Raw genomic sequence first — 18,849 nt, forward strand, 5'->3', positions numbered from 1 at the left:
AGATACAGAATGAGATATTTAACAGTAGCTGAAAGTATTTCAAACCTGGAAGCTTTGTTTGGAGGTCAGCAGATTTTTATGAGGAATTAAATACATACCTTATTTCAGATCAACAATATAGGCAGTGATATATGTATTGAAGCAAGAGCATTGGAAATGCAGATAGTGAGCTGGAAGCATTGTCTTGAGATCTTTTTCAAGATTGACAGTAACACAAACTACTAATATAACAGTTTCATGCACTCTTTACTTGTGAAACTTTAGGGTCCAAGCATGGCTACCCCAGCCTCAACACTAACTTAGCAAGGAAACATCTCGTGATGCTTCATTGCCTTACGGATCTGAAAAGAAGGAGTCATGATATTTCAAACATAGAGATATTAAATGAAATAAGATGGGGGGGGGGGGGGGTGGAAGGTGTGATGTGGGTGCAAGAGGTGACAGAAGCAATAGGTGAGTGAGTGCAGCAGTAATATGCAGGTGCAAAGGGTCAAGCAATAGAAAAAGTGAGTTAACATAGGCAATTTGCAGTAAAAATTATAACCGAGTGTGAGACAGGAGATTCATACTTAGAAACATTTTCTGGTTTTGTTGGGCTCTTCATCTACACTCATTAAGCTGACCATTTAAAACTCACCATTTTCGACTCCTTTCCTATGAAACACATATGCCCACTCGTCAGCTCCAATCAAGCTTACTATGGTGCTGAACAGTCTCAGATCATTTTGCAGGGTCACCTGCTAATTTTTTTTTTTGTTATGATTTCATCTTTGTTTGGATATAATTCAAAACCTTCATCCAATGCTCTTCTAAACACCTGATGTCCAAAGTTCCAATGGCCCCCTGATGACTAATATGCTTGTAATTTTGATAGGAGCCCCAGGTGCCAGCCTGCTTGCTAAAATCGTATCATTGAGTGTTATAATTGATGGTCTGAAACACTCTCACGGTAACTGTCATAATAGCTTTGCCATCACTCTAAGATGAGAGTTAAAGAAACTTTGCGTCAGTGAGTTGATCTGCATAGATCAATTGGAACCATTAATTCCAGCACCTTGATTGTTATGGTATCAAAACAGGGACAAGGGTTAGAAATGACAGGAAACCAACACAGGGAAATGGGGATCAAGACACAAAGAAAAGGGAAGATCCAAAATGGCCTGAAGGATAACAAACACAGAGGAAGTTCTTTTTTTTTTTTAGCTACACAATCCTATTCACAACCAAATTAATGTTTGCTATGTGATCAACAGTTTCAGCTTGAATCCGAGTTTGAGGGGGAGCCATCTAAAATGAAGCTTTCCTTACCCTGGTAATAACCTGTTCGAGCCTTGACAACAGCCCCAGGATTATGTTGGCTGGAAGTAGCTTACCTTTATTTAACGCACTGGAGATCTGCTGGGAGAGGGGCGAGCCATTGCAAGAGGAGACAAGCTCGCTCCTGATGCTGCCTATAGGGATATGGGAGGATAACAGGGGCATACAAATGCAGAAAACACGATGCACGTGAAATGCAAAGTGCCAATAAAAAAATTATGCAGGAGAATATGCTGCTGAACATAGACGATAATGAGATTTCTATAGAGGATTCAGATCTTGGGAAATCGTTGAATCCATCTGAGATATATAGGTTCGAGAGTGCAATATATATATAAAAAAAAGAGGGAAAACATAAACCGAAAATCAAAGAGGAATAAAAGAAAATGTGAATCGGCTACAAGGAAGTAACGATCAAGATGCAGAGTATATTTTCACATTAAAAGGACTTGAATCATAAAATGAACCAATAAAACGATTTATAATCTTAGGAGAGAAAGAAATTCAATGTAACTGATTAAAATTTCTACAAAATGAATCTGATCTGATACGGAATCAGATCGGATGTCATAGCAGAGATCATTCTAAATGTAAAAGGGATGCAGATGGATTTCTCAACAGCTTAGGCTCAGATAAAAACCATGATTACGCTAATGGCTAAGGGAGGTCGATCGTGTTTAATAGAAGTAAAATGGAAATGCAATCAGTAAAGAAAGAAAAGAAATACAGCAAGGAAGAAGCAGAAAGGAGAACAAAATTGAAATAATGGTGTACAATGAAAATAAGAAATCAAAAGAAAAACTTGTAACAAATGAATGAAAGTGTAGGAATCTGAGGATTCCCACCAATCTTGCACAGGGATGGGTTGGTGTTGCACAAGCAACTCAACACCACCAGAGGTGCGTCAACGGGGCCAAAATTGAAAGTTAAGAACAAGAACAGAGAAATAAAAGGAAGATATAAAGAAAACAAAAAAAAAAAATGAACCACTTACCTCTGGCTGTGGCTGCTGCTGGATTGATCTCCTTCAGGCCATTGGGGCAGGACCATAAGAAGAAAAAAAATGCAGAGGGGAAGAAGGAGAAGCGTGAAAGGGGGTGAAGACGATCCTTCTTGCTAATTGGGGAAGACCAGTAGAAGAGGGGAAGAAGGGGCAGGGGATCGATAGGCAAGGAATGGATGAAATGGATGATGTTATCGACCCCCTGAGGGTCGATTTTATAAGAGGTGGCGGTTAGGCCCATCTTAGATCGGGTCCCCTATTTTAAAAAATTTCTAAAAAGAGGGTTTTAACGAAAGTTTTTCCTAAAAAGTGTTTTGTTACAAACTTGATTTTTCAAAAAAGGGTGCTTTTAAAAGCCTATTTGTGTTTTCTTTTTTTTCTTTTTTTCTTTTTTTTTTCTTGACATTTCCTATATTTTTTTGTATTTTTGAAGACAAAACTCTAAAAACTAGGGAATTTAAACTACTTTTACAAAACTTAAAAATTTTTACAAGAGGAGTTTTTCTGAAAAGTCAAGGTTATTTTGGGGAAATTTCTTCAAAAGAATGGGTTTGGATCCAGGTTTTGAGAAAATATTTGAGTTTTGAAACTCGAATCGAGAAATACAACGCGATGGATCCAAACGGATGCCGGATGGACTGTCTGAGCTATTTAAAAACTATTTTTGGTATTTTATGTAATTTTAATTTAAAAGTTGGACAACAAGACTCATATTTGGATCTGGACAATAGATCTGGATCCGAAATCAAGTCAGATATATAAAATGAATTTAATTTCAGTAAAACTTGAGAAATAAACTAGAATTTAGATTTAAAAGTGACTAAATTGCTCAAAAAATGAATCAGAGGCAAAAAAGGGGATATTTAAAAGATTTTGAAAATTTTGGGGTGTTCACAGATGCCTCTCTTTGCTACTAAGCCGGTTGAAAGCCGAGCTTAGTGGCAAAGAAACACTCCAAATTTTGAAAAATGCCCCAGTCAGCAAATCTAAACTGGGTGTGAAAGAATTTATTTGAAAGACATGGTTTTCAGGCTTAAAACCTTATCCTGAATGGCTTGAGGGAGACGAAATCCTCGAAAATGATATGACTGAATAATAGAAATGAGGAAATCGTGATGGGACTTTGGGTAAAGATCCCAAAAATCGTGAAAGATAAGAATTTTGATCAAGTCTCATGGGTGAGACAAGATCAACTTTTTTTTTAATGACTCAGATTCAGCCCTTAACCCGGATGGGACGAACATATATCAAGATGAATTGAATGGGGAAATGAGCATAAGCGGACCTTGATGAGACATTTTTGGAAAATGCCTCATGAGATGAATCTCAAGTGGAAATCCTATCCTGGATGGATATACAAAGTATGGGTTCCTCGATGGGAAGAACCATGATTTGACTTGGAAGAAAACACCTCGTCAAAACGAGGAACCTCGTTGAAACGAGATTCAGGTTTAACCAAAACCTGAAAAAGGAAGATACCTCAAGGGGCGAGGTTCAGGCTTAACCCTTAACCTGAAGGGGATTACCAAATGGAATCCTCGAACGAAGAAACCATGATGGGACCTTCGGAATTTGGATGAACAAATCCGAAAGGAGGTCTGCGAAAGGAGAGAAATGGGGTTCCCTAAAGCTTGGAAAAGGGATGATCTTGGGCGTCTCATTGCTGAGACTAAATTAGCTTTTGAAATCGATGACCTCTCGCAGAAAGTACATGTTGTGACCCTTAACGTGAGTGGGAACGACCATACAGAATCCTCGGATGAAGAAACCGTGATGGGACAGGAAGAGATACTTCAACTGGATGAGGCAACTCTTCTAGAAGATATAAACAACTCTAGGTTGCATCAAAATGAATATTGAAGATTTATTTCACCCTTGGAATAGCTAGAAAATTTTGCCAATAAGATAAAATTATAGTTGACTCAAATGCTTAAAAATGCGCACGTATGTGCAAAAAGACATTCCCTCTTTTACCTAGAGTATTTTCTCCAACGAGGTTAACTCCTCGGTCTTAAGAGTTAAATTCAAAATTTTAGCGTTGATGACTTTCTTCAAGGAAGCTATCCATTTCCCAGATATGAGAAGAGAAGAAATATTCTTAATCTCATAAAAGCAAGTAGTGAAAAGACATTGATAAAAGAATTTTGCATGAGAAAAGATGACTTCTGGTAATTTTGGCAGTTTGATATTTGGGTGTTTTTCCCATGATGATCTTTTTGCACTCCTTTTTAGTCATTGGGCATTCTCGGGGTTTTTACATCATCCTTCATTTTGGAGATGTCCTAACTTTTCTCTCTTTTTCAGGAAAGAGTACGTCACAAACTCCTTCACCTTGGAGATGTTTCGATCCTTCATTTATCTCAGGTATTGATGATATAGGCTCAAAGGGTCTTTTGATGATAGCAGAAATCAAATATCTTTTAGGGTTTGTCGGTAGGTCCATCACACTCGCCTTCATCTCGACGGTGATCTGAACTTTCCCTGGAAGGATCCTTCACAAACTCCTTCATCTCGGAGATGATCCAAATCTTCTTTAGCCCCGGGGGTCTAACTCGCCTATTCGTCTTCATCTTGACGACAATTGAGAGATCCCTTTTGCAAATATTTGATTGCAGCTTTAAATGAGTCCTCTTTAAACATGCGTCACAACCATGATTAATATCAATTCGCTTCTGGCTTTTCAACATCATTGAATATTTCTTTCGCTAATCATACCGAGGATATTTCTTTTATCCTTTTGGTTGATCAACAGGGAAAGATTTGAATTTTACCTCTTTTCGCAAAAAGTTTCACCTTTTTTGGAAAGGATACTAGAGGTAATCTGAGGTAATTCTTTTGTGTAGTTAGAATATTGGAATCAACTGTTACGACAATGATGCCATACATGATACTTCAAGTACAAGGTTTTGATGATGAGCAAGTGGAATCAACTGCATTTCAGCTAAGGCTATGAAGAAATTGAAGAATTCAGTGAAGAATCTTTGAAGACTAGTGTGCATATGTTTAATTCATTAAAAGTCTTAGATTCTTGTAAGAGCTATACTTAGAGTGCATATTTAGGTTGCATTTCACCTTAAAAGTCTTTAGAAAAAATTTTCTAAAAGAAACTCTTTTGAAAATCTTTTTAGAAAACTCTTTTCTTAAATTTTCATGTTTATTAGTTGACCAATAGACTTATCAGTCGACTAATCCTTTCGCGCCATATTTTCTAAAAAGTCATTCTTGTCAAATTAGTCGATCGAAGGTTTTATCAGTCGACTGGACAGAATGTCTGTTTTCTAGAAAATTAGCAGCAGTCGACTAATGGTTTTATCAGTCGACTGAACAAAACATGTGTTTTCTGAAAAATTTAGCAGCAGTCGACTAATGCTTTTTATCAGTCGACCGAACATAATGTTTGTTTTTCAGAAGTTTTTAGCAGCAGTCGACTAAAAGGTTTTTCAGTCTACTGATGATATTATCAGTCGACTAACTTTTCTCAAGTCGACTAAGTTTCAAAAGTTCAGATTTTCAAACGGCTCGATTAACAGATCAGTTGACCGACGATAACTGTCAGTCTACTAATAACTAACTATTAGTCGACTAACTGATGTTTCAGTCGACTAATTTTGCCGTTTTCCTGAAACTTCAAAAAAAAAAAGGCGTGTCTTTTCATTTTTCAAACGTTTTGATCGTTCAAAATGGACAGTTTTGACACCCTTTCATACTCTCAACGTATGGAATATTTTAACTATAAATATGAGTGCATTCTACACTCAAAAAACAAAATCAAATTCAATAGAATTATATTGAATTACTTCTTGCTTTTCACTCCTATTCATTCAAGTATTTGTTTTCTCACTCACGTGATATTTTCACTTCAGTTTTTCACTCAAATCACTTTGAGAGATAGTGAATTCGTGAGTAGAGTGTTTCAACAACCTCAAAAGCCAATTGCATCTCATTTGCATTCAAAAGGAAGGCTCATAGGTTGTATTGTAAGTTGTTATTTATTTTCTGTAAAAAGGACTCCTTGGTGTAAAGGAGTTGTTTGCTTTCAGTGGGATTGTTACTGAAAGTGGGACTGGTTATGGTCTGTGTGATCTTGTAGTTTACAAGGTTGATAGTGGAAAATCTCAAGCGGGTTTTGCTTGGGGACTGGATGTAGGTCGGGTTTGACCGAACCAGAATAAAATCTTGTGTTCTTTGTGTGTTTGCTTTAAGATTTGCAAAATCATTCAATATTCCGCAGAAATTTTTTAAAAGCACTATTCACCCCCCCTCTAGTGCTTGTTGCCTCGATCCTAGTGCACTTTCATTTGGTATCAGAGCAAGGTTTGCTATTACTTTGATTTGACCATCATCTAGCATGGCAACTACAATATCTCAGCACAAAGAAGGAAGCTCCTCTGTTCGTCCTCCTCTCTTCGACGGAACAAAATATGGATACTGGAAAGTAAGAATGACAATATTCCTGCAATCCATGGATCTCGATATCTGGAGAGTTGTTTCAGAAAAGTACCAAACTCCATCAACGGATTTCAGCCGATGGACCGTTGATGAAAAGAAGACTGCTTCACTTAATGTCAACGCAATGAATGCCTTATATTGTGGCGTTGACAAGGTAGAGTTCAATCGCATCTCTCAATGTTCTACAGCTAATGAAATATGGCATACTCTTCTCGTAACACACGAAGGTACGTCAAAGGTAAAGGAATCTAAAATTGCTTCTTTAGTTCATAAATTTGAATTGTTCAAAATGAAGCAAAATGAATCTATATCGGACATGGTAACTAGAATGACCGATATAACTAACACTTTGAAATCCCTTGGAAAAGAATATTCACAAGTGGATTTAGTCAGAAAGATTCTAAGGTGTTTAACTCCTGAATGGGAGAGAAAAACCACTGCTATTGAAGAAGCAAATGATCTCAATACTCTCACTCTTAAAGACTTAGTTGGTAACCTAATGGCATATGAGGTCCAACTTCAAGACAAACAAGAAGAAGAGCTTAAAAAGAAATCTCTTGCTTTTAAGGCTACTTCTGACTCAGAAAATTCTGAAGAAGATGAAGATGAAGATATTGCCCTCATCACAAGACAATTCAGAAGATTCATCAAAAAGGGAAGATTTCAAAGAAAGGCAAAGAAAGCAGATTCTTCCATTCCCAATGAAGTAAAGTGCTTTAACTGCAAAAAGGCAGGACATATCAAGAAAGATTGTCCTCTTCTCAAATTCAAGCCCAAGGACCAATTCAAGAAGAAAAAGGCATTTCAAGCCTGTTGGGATGATAGTGACTCCTCTTCCGATGAAGAATCAAATGAAGAAGTCGCCAACATGTGTTTTGTAGCACAAGAAGATTCGGTAAGTCAATTTGACTATGATGAGTTACTTGAAGCATTTAATGATTTATATGCTAAATTTAAGAGTCTTAGTTCTAAAAATAAAGAGTTAAAAACTGAAAATTTAACTCTAGACTCTCAAAATAAAGTGTTACTTCAAGAAATAGTAGATCTCAAGAAGGAAAATTCTTGCCAAGCACTTGAGATAAAAGAAATTGGAGTTAGAACCAATCTCTTACAAAATGAAATATTTAGTCTTAAAGAAAAGTCAAATGATCTTCTTTCTATAGTGACCAAATTCACAAATGGTCAAGAGAATCTAGAAAAACTTCTTGGTTCTCAAAGATGCTCGGTTAATAAAACCGGATTGGGATATAGCTTCTTTGATACTCAAAATAGACCAAACTATGTGGTGAAAAATCAAAGACATTATTCTCAACCTTTTGTTCATAAAACTAAACTTTCTAGTTCTAATAGAAATGCATCTAGAAATGATTATTCTAGAAATGTTTATTCTAAATTCTTTTATAGAAAAAATATTTATTATCAAAGGAAACCAAAATTCAAATGGATATGGGTTCCTAAGACTAACTCTCATGGACCCGAAAATAGAAAGGGGTCAAATGCTCTGTTTTCTGATTTTGTTGTAGGTACACAACATAAGGAGCAAATGGATATTGGACAGCGGCTGTTCCAAACATATGACTGGAAGGCCAGAGTTATTTTCCACCCTCCAAAATAAGGATGGAGGAACCGTCACCTTTGGTGACAATAACAAGGGAAAAGTGATAGGTATTGGTAATATTGGTAATCCAAAATTTCCCTTGATAGAAAATGTTCTTTTAGTGGATGGTTTAATGCATAATTTAATATCTATTAGTCAATTATGTGATAAAGGTTTTCATGTTTCTTTTGAAAATGATTTATGCTTAATTTCTGATTTTCAATCTAAAAAGATCATTTTTAAAGGTAAAAGAAGAAACAATGTGTATGAACTATATCTAGATGAATTACCCTCTTTTAATGAAAAATGTGTTATTGTTTCAAATGAAATTCAATCGTTATGGCACAAGAGACTTGGACATGTTAATTTTAAAAATATTTCAAAATTATCCAAGAATGATCTTGTAAGAGGCCTACCTAGAATACCATATAAAAAGGATCACTTATGTGATGCTTGTCAAAGGGGTAAACAAATCAAGAGTTCTTTTAAAGCAAAAGATATAGTTTCAACAAAACGTCCTCTTGAACTTTTACATTTAGATCTATTTGGACCATCTAGAATTCAAAGTTTGAATGGTAGCAAGTATGCTTTTGTTATAGTAGATGATTATTCTCGGTTTACATGGGTGATTTTTCTAAAAAGCAAAAATGATGCTTTTTCAGAATTTTCCAAACTTTGTAGAAGAATTATAAATGAAAAATCTACATCTATTATTAAAATTCGTAGTGATCATGGTGGTGAATTTGAAAATGAATCTTTTCTAAAGTTTTGTGATTTACATGGTATATCTCACAACTTTGCTTTTCCTAGAGCGGCTCCACAAAATGGAGTTGTTGAAAGAAAGAATAGAACTTTGCAAGAATGTGCTAGAACCATGCTTCAAGATAAAAATTTACCAAAATATTTTTGGGCTGAAGCAATTAATACAGCATGTTATGTCTTAAATCGTGTTCTTATTCGACCAATTTTACATAAAACATGTTTTGAATTGTATTATGATCGTATACCAAAGATCTCATATTTCAAAATTTTTGGTAGTAAATGTTTCTTGTTAAATACTAAAGATAATCTTGATAAGTTTGATTCAAAATCAGATGAATCAATATTTCTTGGATATTCTTCTAGAAGTAAAGCATATCGTATTTTCAATAAAAGAACATCTTGTATTGAAGAATCTCTATATGTTGCATTTGATGAGAATTGTGAGCAGGTTATTCCTCTAAGCGAAGAAGAAGAAGCAACACTTCAAGAAGAACCCTTGATAGAGAGTACTTCTCAAGAAAATATTCCTCTTCAACCGGTTTGGAAAGAAGTTCCTAATCATCCACATGAACAAGTTATTGGTGAAATAAAGAGTGGTGTCCAAACTAGAAGGCAGTTAGAAAAATATATTGCAAATGTTGCTTTCATATCTAAATTAGAACCAAAGAATATCAATGAGGCATGTGATGATGAATTTTGGCTTTTAGCCATGTCTGAAGAACTTAACCAATTTACTAGGAATGATGTTTGGGATCTAGTTGATAGACCAAAGGATCATCCAGTAATTGGAACAAGATGGGTCTTCCGAAATAAGCTGGATGAAAATGGTGAAGTCATTCGTAACAAAGCAAGGCTAGTGGCACAAGGCTATAATCAAGAAGAAGGCATAGATTTTGATGAAACCTATGCACCAGTGGCTCGATTAGAGTCAATTCGTATGATGCTTGCTTTTGCTAGTTACATGAACTTCAAGTTATATCAAATTGATGTTAAAAGTGCATTTTTAAATGGATACATCAATGAAGAAGTTTATGTAGAGCAACCTCCAGACTTTGAAAATGAAAAATATCCAGAAAAGGTCTACAAATTGAAAAGAGCTCTGTATGGACTCAAACAAGCACCAAGAGCGTGGTATGAAAGACTACGAAATTTTCTAGAACAATCTGGTTTTTCCATTGGTCGGGTAGACTCCACTTTATTTATTAAACATTTTAATTCAGATATTCTTATTGTGCAAATTTATGTTGATGACATAATATTTGGTTCTACTAATGATTCTCTTTGTAAAGAATTTGCTAAGGCTATGCAGGAAGAGTTTGAAATGAGCTTGATCGGCGAATTAAACTACTTCCTTGGACTTCAAATAAAGCAAACTGAAGAAGGAATCTTCATCAATCAGGCTAAGTATACAAAAGAACTTCTCAAGAGATTTGGGATGGACTCATCGAAATCAAGAAGGAATCCTATGAGTACAACTACTTCTCTTGATAAAGATGAAAATGGTAAAAGTGTAGATACTAATCTCTACAGAGGTATGATCGGATCTCTATTATACTTAACTGCTAGTCGACCTGATATTATGTTTAGTGCTTGTATGTGTGCAAGATTTCAAGCTAATCCAAAGGAATCTCATTTAACTGCAGTAAAACAAATTCTTTGTTATTTGAAAGATACTTCAGATTTCGGTTTGTTTTACCCAAAATCATCTTCCTTTGATTTAGTTTCATATAGTGATGCAGATTTTGTAGGAAGTAAATCTGATCGCAAGAGTACTAATGGAACTTGTCATTTCTTGGGAAATTCCTTAGTCTCTTGGTTTAGTAAAAAGCAAAATTCAGTATCACTCTCAACAACTGAAGCTGAATATATAGCGGCTAGTTTAGCATGTTCACAAGTACTTTGGATGAAACAGACCTTAAAAGATTTTGGTTTAAACTACTCCACAACAACTATTTATTGTGATAACACTAGTGCTATAAATCTTTCGAAAAATCCTATTCAGCACTCAAGAACTAAGCATATTGAAGTTAGACATCATTTTTTAAGAGATCATGTGTTAAAAGAAGATATTTCGTTAAATTTTATTTCCACTAAAGAACAACATGCCGATATCTTCACTAAACCTCTTAAAAATGAAGATTTTATGAGAATTAGGAGAGAACTAGGTATTTGCTCGTTTTTGGATTTATAAAAATGTTGATTTTTGAACAAAATCTCAAAATCGCACTATATTAGTCGACCGATAAAATTTTAGTCGACTGGTGTTTTATATTTTGGAATGTATCGCATCATATTAGTCGACCGATATAGTTATAGTCGATTGATGATATTTTTAGAATAAGTCGCACTTTTTTAGTCGACCGATAAAGTTTTAGTCGACTAAATTTTTTAAAAAAAAAATTTAAGTGAAGGGACCCGACACCCCTTGGATTTGTTTTAAAACCCATTTTTTTAAAAAAAAAGAGGCATCGTTTCACTTTGTACCTTTTCGTTTTTTCTTAAAAACGAAACCCTTAAACCCCTCTTTCTCTCTTGCCTCTCTCTCTTCCGAAAAACCCTCAGAGTGTCGTTCGACTCCATCTTCGTCGGGATAACAGGGAGACGCCGGAATCTTCTGACCGTGATCTTGAAACGCCGGAATCCTCTTGCAGTGACTGGCGCATCTTCAAAACACGCCGGAACTCTCTTGCCGTGTTTTAAAATAGAGATACGAGTTAAAAGTCTATTTTGCTTATGCTATTTTTGCCCTTACTCTTTTTGATTCTGACAAAGGGGGAGAAAAAGATAAAGATAGCATTACATTGAAATTGCAGGAGATCTTGAGAAAAAGATGATAGCAATTACATTACAGGAGATCTTGCATGAGAAATGCAAAATTAAGAGAAAAAGAAAGCTTTGAATGAATCTATTTATAAATACATGAAGAAATGATGAATGGAAATGCAAACCAATCAATATGTGATATATGTGCTTTAAATGTGCTAACTTTTAATGTTTTGCAGCATATTGATAGGGGGAGTAAAATCTCCATCTATGCATCTAAAAAGTTTCATCTTTGATTAAGTTTGTCATCATCAAAAGGGGGAGATTGTTACGACAATGAAGCCATACATGATACTTCAAGTACAAGGTTTTGATGATGAGCAAGTGGAATCAACTGCATTTCAGCTAAGGCTATGAAGAAATTGAAGAATTCAGTGAAGAATCTTTGAAGACTAGTGTGCATATGTTTAATTCATTAAAAGTCTTAGATTCTTGTAAGAGCCTTACTTAGAGTGCATATTTAGGTTGCATGAAACTCTTTTGAAAATCTTTTTAGAAAACTCTTTTCTTAAATTTTCATGTTTATTAGTCGACCAATAGACTTATCAGTCGACTAATCCTTTCGCGCCATATTTTCTAAAAAGTCATTCTTGTCAAATTAGTCGACCGAAGGTTTTATCAGTCGACTGGACAGAATGTATGTTTTCTGGAAAATTAGCAGCAGTCGACTAATGGTTTTATCAGTCGACTGAACAAAACATGTGTTTTCTGAAAAATTTAGCAGCAGTCGACTAATGCTTTTTATCAGTCGACCGAATAGAATGTTTGTTTTTCAGAAGTTTTTAGCAGCAGTCGACTAAAAGGTTTTTCAGTCTACTGATGATATTATCAGTCGAATAACTTTTCTCAAGTCGACTAAGTTTTAAAAGTTCAGATTTTCAAACGGCTCGATTAACAGATCAGTCGACCGACGATAACTGTCAGTCTACTAATAACTAACTATTAGTCGACTAACTGATGTTTCAGTCGACTAATTTTGCCGTTTTCCTGAAACTTCAAAAAAAAAAAAAGGCGTGTCTTTTCATTTTTTAAACGTTTTGATCGTTCAAAATGGACAGTTTTGACACCCTTTCATACTCTCAACGTATGAAATATTTTAACTATAAATATGAGTGCATTCTACACTCAAAAAACAAAATCAAATTCAATAGAATTATATTGAATTACTTCTTGCTTTTCACTCCTATTCATTCAAGTATTTGTTTTCTCACTCACGTGATATTTTCACTTCAGTTTTTCACTCAAATCACTTTGAGAGATAGTGAATTCGTGAGTAGAGTGTTTCAACAACCTCAAAAGCCAATTGCATCTCATTTGCATTCAAAAGGAAGGCTCATAGGTTGTATTGTAAGTTGTTATTTATTTTCTGTAAAAAGAAGGACTCCTTGGTGTAAAGGAGTTGTTTGCTTTCAGTGGGATTGTTACTGAAAGTGGGACTGGTTATGGTCTGTGTGATCTTGTAGTTTACAAGGTTGATAGTGGAAAATCTCAAGCGGGTTTTGCTTGGGGACTGGATGTAGGTCGGGTTTGACCGAACCAGAATAAAATCTTGTGTTCTTTGTGTGTTTGCTTTAAGATTTGCAAAATCATTCAATATTCCGCAGAAATTTTTTAAAAGCACTATTCACCCCCCTCTAGTGCTCGTTGCCTCGATCCTAGTGCACTTTCATCAACAAATGCTTTTAGCAAATTGGCAAAATTTTCACGAATTTTATGTGAAATAATCACTCAATATAGATTTTGATGTGACCTTGAGCTGAATCTATGATTTTGGACATTCTGACCAGTAAAACTGGGACCTTTCATTTAACGACTAGCGAAGTAGCTGGAACCTTTCATTTAACGACCAGTAAAAACTGAGACATTTCATTTAACGACCAGCGAAGTAGCTGAGACATTTCATTTAACGACCAACGAAGTAGCTGGGACATTTCATTTAACGACCAGCAAAGTAGCTGGGACATTTCATTTAACGACCAGCGAAGTAGCTGGGACATTTCATTTAACGACCAGCGAAGTAGATGAGACATTTCATTTAATGACCAACGAAGTAGCTGGGACATTTCATTTAACGACCAGCGAAGTAGCTGGGACATCATTTAACGACTAGCGAAGTAGCTGAGACATTTCATTTAATGATCAGCGAAGTAGCTGGGACATTTCATTTAACGACCAACGAAGTATCTAGGACATTTCATTTAACGACCAGCGAAGTAGCTGAGACATTTCATTTAACGACCTTTGATTTAATGATTTTGATCTAGGATTGAGAGTTTCTGAGAGACAAACAGCACGAGGACTAATGAACTTGATCTTTAGAATTGAAAACTTAGCAAAATAACCAATGCGAGCACCGGATTTTCCAACTAAGAGTTGGGAAAGAGACCGACACTCTAAGATATTTAGAGATTAAAGTAGGAATGATTGTCGGGTTTTCAGGATTATCCCTTATCCTGAAGGGAAAATAAAATAGACATTTGAAGAGAATTTAGAAAAAATGATTCAGATTTATCCCTTAACCTGAAAGGGGAAAAGAATAAAATTTATAAAAGTGAAGAAAAATTGAATAAATTTATGAAAACTTTGTTTTTGAAAAGAATTCTCACAGGTAGCCTTGTTGCTTCTGTGAGGGGGTCTCAGGATTATCCCTTATCCTGAATGGGAAAATAATAGAATTTAAGGAAAATAAATGAAGAGAAATGGATATAAATTTAGAAAATCAATAAAGGTTGACGAAACTTGTATTTACAATAGAATCCTCATAGGTAGCGGTATTGCTCCTACGAGGGGTCTCAAGATTACCCCTTATCCTGAATGGGAATACCTCAGACAACGAGGGTCAGGTTTATCCCTTAACCTGAGGGAAAGTAGAATAGACATTTGATGAGAATTTAGGAAAAATGATTCAGGTTTATCCCTTAACCTGAAAGGGAAAAGAATATTTTTGTGAAGAGCTGACCTGAGACTTGAATTTAGAAGGGATATGACAAGATTTATGATTTATGATTTATGATTTATGATTTATAATTTATGATTTAGATGGACCAGCAGATTTGGTTGTATGTGTTCCGATTTTTCAGGATTAACCCCTTATCCTAAATGGGGAAAAAGAATAAAATTTAAAGAGAAATTGATATAAATTTAGAAATCAATAAAGATCGATAAAACTTGTATTTGCAAAAGAATTCTCATAGGTAGAATTATTGCTCCTACGAGAGTCTCAGGATTATCCCTTCCTGAATGGGAACACCTCGGACAACGAGGGTTAGGTTTATCCCTTAACCTGAAAGGGTAAAAAGAAGATTTAGAAAATACCTCATGGGAAAGAGGCATCAGTTTTATCCCTTAACCTGAAAGGGTAATGTGAAAGAATAGAATTTTGGGAGAAAATTAATAAAGAGAAATTAATAGACATTTATAAAATCGAGAAAATTTGAAAAAGAATCCTCATAGGTAGCATTATTGCTCCTATGAGGGGTTTCAGGATTATCACTTATCCTGAATGGGAACACCTCGGACAATGAAGGTCAGGTTTATCCCTTAACCTGAGGGGAAACACCTCGGACAACGAGGGTCAAGTTTGTCCCTTAACCTGAATGGGAAAACACCTCGGACAAGGAGGGTCATGTTTATTCCTTAACCTGAAAGGGTACAATGAAAGAATAGAATTTTTTGGGGAAAATTAAAAGAGAAATTGATAGACATTTACAAAATTGAGAAAAATTGAAAAATTGTCTTTACAAAAGAATCCTCAAAGGTAGCATTATTGCTCCTACGAGGGGTTTCAGGATTATCCCTTATCCTGAATGGGAACACCTCGGACAACGAGAGTCAGGTTTATCCCTTAACCTGAGCGGGAAAAAGATTTGATAAAATTTAATAGAATTGAGAAAAAAATGATAAAACTTGATAAAACTTTGATAAAATTGATGTAAACTTGATAAAAATATGAATAAAATAAATGAAACTGATAAAGATAACAAAATTAACTGAAAATTTATAAGATTTGAGAAAAATGAGTTTTTCTGATCCTGCCTGCATATGGGATCTTGAAAGAAAAATGTTTATTTAAAAGATAAGTGAGAAATCATTTTGGGGAAGAAAATCCACCGCAAGAAGAATGATCAGCGCGAGACCTGATCCTTTAAATCAAACATGAGAGGTCATCATGAGGGTCAATTTTCGAAGGCAACGATTTGAAAACCTACCTTTTGAAAAAAAGATCAACAATAGATCTGATTTCTAAAAATAACAGTTCAAAATTGATAATAAGATCAACACAAGGGTTGATTTTTTAATATAAAAATTAATCTTGGAAGATAAGACCAACACAAGGGTTGATCTTTGAATACAATGTTTAAAAACCAATATTGGAAGATAAGACCAACATAAGGGTTGATCTTTTTTAATATAATGACTTTAAGCCCATTTTGGAAGATAAGACCAACACAAGGGTTGATCTTTGAATATAATGTTTCGAAACCAATCTTGGAAGATAGGATCAAACACGAGGGTTGAATTTTCAATGCAATGGTTTGGAAACTTATTTTTGAGAATATGATCAACACGAGGGTTGATAATGGTTCGAAACCCCTTTTTGGAAGAATGTGATCAACATAAGGGTTGATAATGGTTCGAAACCCATTTTGGAAAAATGCAATCAACACAAGGGTTGATTTTTGAAGAAGGTTAGACCAAAGAATATTTGAACTCTTTGGTTATCATAATGAAGCCTTTCAAAATTTCATGATTTTTGGAAAACCCTCATAGGTAATATCATTTCTCTCATGAATGATGTCAGGATTGTCCCGCATTCTGAAAAGAACAGGAATTTAAATGCCCCAGTATGGCAAAAGAGAGAAAAAAAGATAAAAAAGAAAATTGACATTTTATTGATAAGCAAATGCTCGATAACAAGACTGAATATTTACAATAACTTTGAAAGAAAAGATTCATAAAAGATTGGGCTGACTTGCCCCTACAAGACGACTAACAAAAGGAAATGACAGTGCAGAAGAAACTTGGGCATCCTCAATTCTTTGAGTGATCTTGAAATGGCTCTGTCAGGACTGTTGGACGCTCTTCTTCCTCGTCCTCTATCAGCTCACTTCTGTCAATGCAGTCTTGTATCATATGTTTGAGGATGAAGCAGTGTTTTGTATCATGCCTCGTTGCCCTGTGGTACTTGCAGAACTGGTCTTTGAATTTTCCAAAGATTACGGGAGGGTCTGCGATTTTAGGGAGTTTGATCATCCCATGCTTTAAAAGCTAATCCATAATCACTTCTAAACTTTGATCTAACAGAGTGAAGACTCGATCTTTCTCCCACTTGATATACTTGAGCTTCTCTTGAAGATCACCCTTTTGTTGAAGGCCAACTGGAAGTGGTTTGTCATTGTTCTTATAGGATCTCTCCTTCTACCCCTTGTTCTGATCTATTCTCGGGCCACTGCCACTGTTGTTCTTGTTTTCTTTGCTGCTACTGCCAAGACTATTGCTGGAGGCCACAACTGAATGAGCAAACTGCGTCTTCTTTTTCTGGTCTTGGATATTCTTGACCAGAGGCGTGCCCTCATAAAGTCCGTTTTCTATTCCTGCTTCAAGTCATTCGGCTCGCTCAATCAGCTTGATGAAGGATTTCGCCGGGGAAGTGGCAATGAGGCTCCTTATGGGCTAAGAGAAATTGTTGAGGATTACCTGCAATGCGTGCTCCTCTGGAATGGGTACTTTCATCTTATTATAGGTGTTTCTCCACCTGTGAATGAAATCTCCTGCTCTTTCAGTCTCACCTTACTTCAGGTTGTAAAGATGATTTAATATAGGTGAGGCTTCAGTGTTGAATAGGAATCGCTCAATGAACAAATTGACTACCTTATCAAACTCTCATAGTTCGATAGGATTGATGTGGTCAGCATACCACCTGGCCGCTACACCCTCTAGACTGCAGGGAAAACAGATGAACAGAGCCCTGTTGTCTTTTCTGAAATGACAACATTTTGCATAAAAGGTGGCTAAGTGGGCTTTAGGGTTGCCAGTCCCGTCAAATTTAAGAAACTTGCGAGGAAGATTCTCCAGGTTATCGTCCCCATCTAGACCATCGTAAAAGTCTTCGTCAGTGTAGGTCTGCTTAACCTTACCCTTGGCTTGAATGTCCTTGATTGCTCGATTCATCTCCTTCATCTGTTTGCTCATCGGGTCCTCTGTTGAAGTCCCAGACTTAGGCTTGTTGACAGATTCAGGCTCTTCTGCAGCTATTTTTACGGACTGCCTCGGAGGATTCTGTTTGTAGACAATTTTCTCTTCCTCTTCTGATTCTTCCTCGACTGACTCTGACTCCTCAGAAGCAGCGTCTGGTTGTACTTTCTTTCTGATGATTCTGACTTGCTTTTTTACAGGCTTCTTCCTCAGCTTGCTTTTAGGAACTGCCTCTTTCAGATTGGCCTCGGCTTGCTCTGACATCATCCTCGCCATCATCTTTTGGAACATACCATACATAGCGGGGTCAATGTCATCTCCTTTGTTTTGACCCTGTCCCCTGACTGACTTAGGAGAGTTCATCCCTTCCGCCTCACTGTCGCTGTGTTGCGGAACTGTTTCTTTTCCAGCTCTGGTCTGAACCATTTTTTAATATCAGCGCTCTTTATAAAGGAAAGTGGAGATTTTTAGACCGAAGAAACTTTTTTGGAGAAGTTTTGACAAGAGGAAGGATTAGGTTAAAATCTAAAAAAATTGTATCCCACTACTAGGGATTGAGTCACCACAAAATTTGTGACAATTGCATTGTTCACTCTACGAGGGCTAAAATACGAAGAAAAAATGCTTATTTTAAAAAGGATATCTCTTGACGAAAAGAGACTATAAACAAGAAAAATTAGAAGAAAAAATAAGAGAAAAAATG

The sequence above is a fragment of the Nuphar pumila genome, chromosome 11 (genome assembly GCF_984573655.1).
Source record: "Nuphar pumila chromosome 11, dmNupPumi1.hap1.1, whole genome shotgun sequence".
NCBI classification, from domain to species: domain Eukaryota; kingdom Viridiplantae; phylum Streptophyta; class Magnoliopsida; order Nymphaeales; family Nymphaeaceae; genus Nuphar; species Nuphar pumila.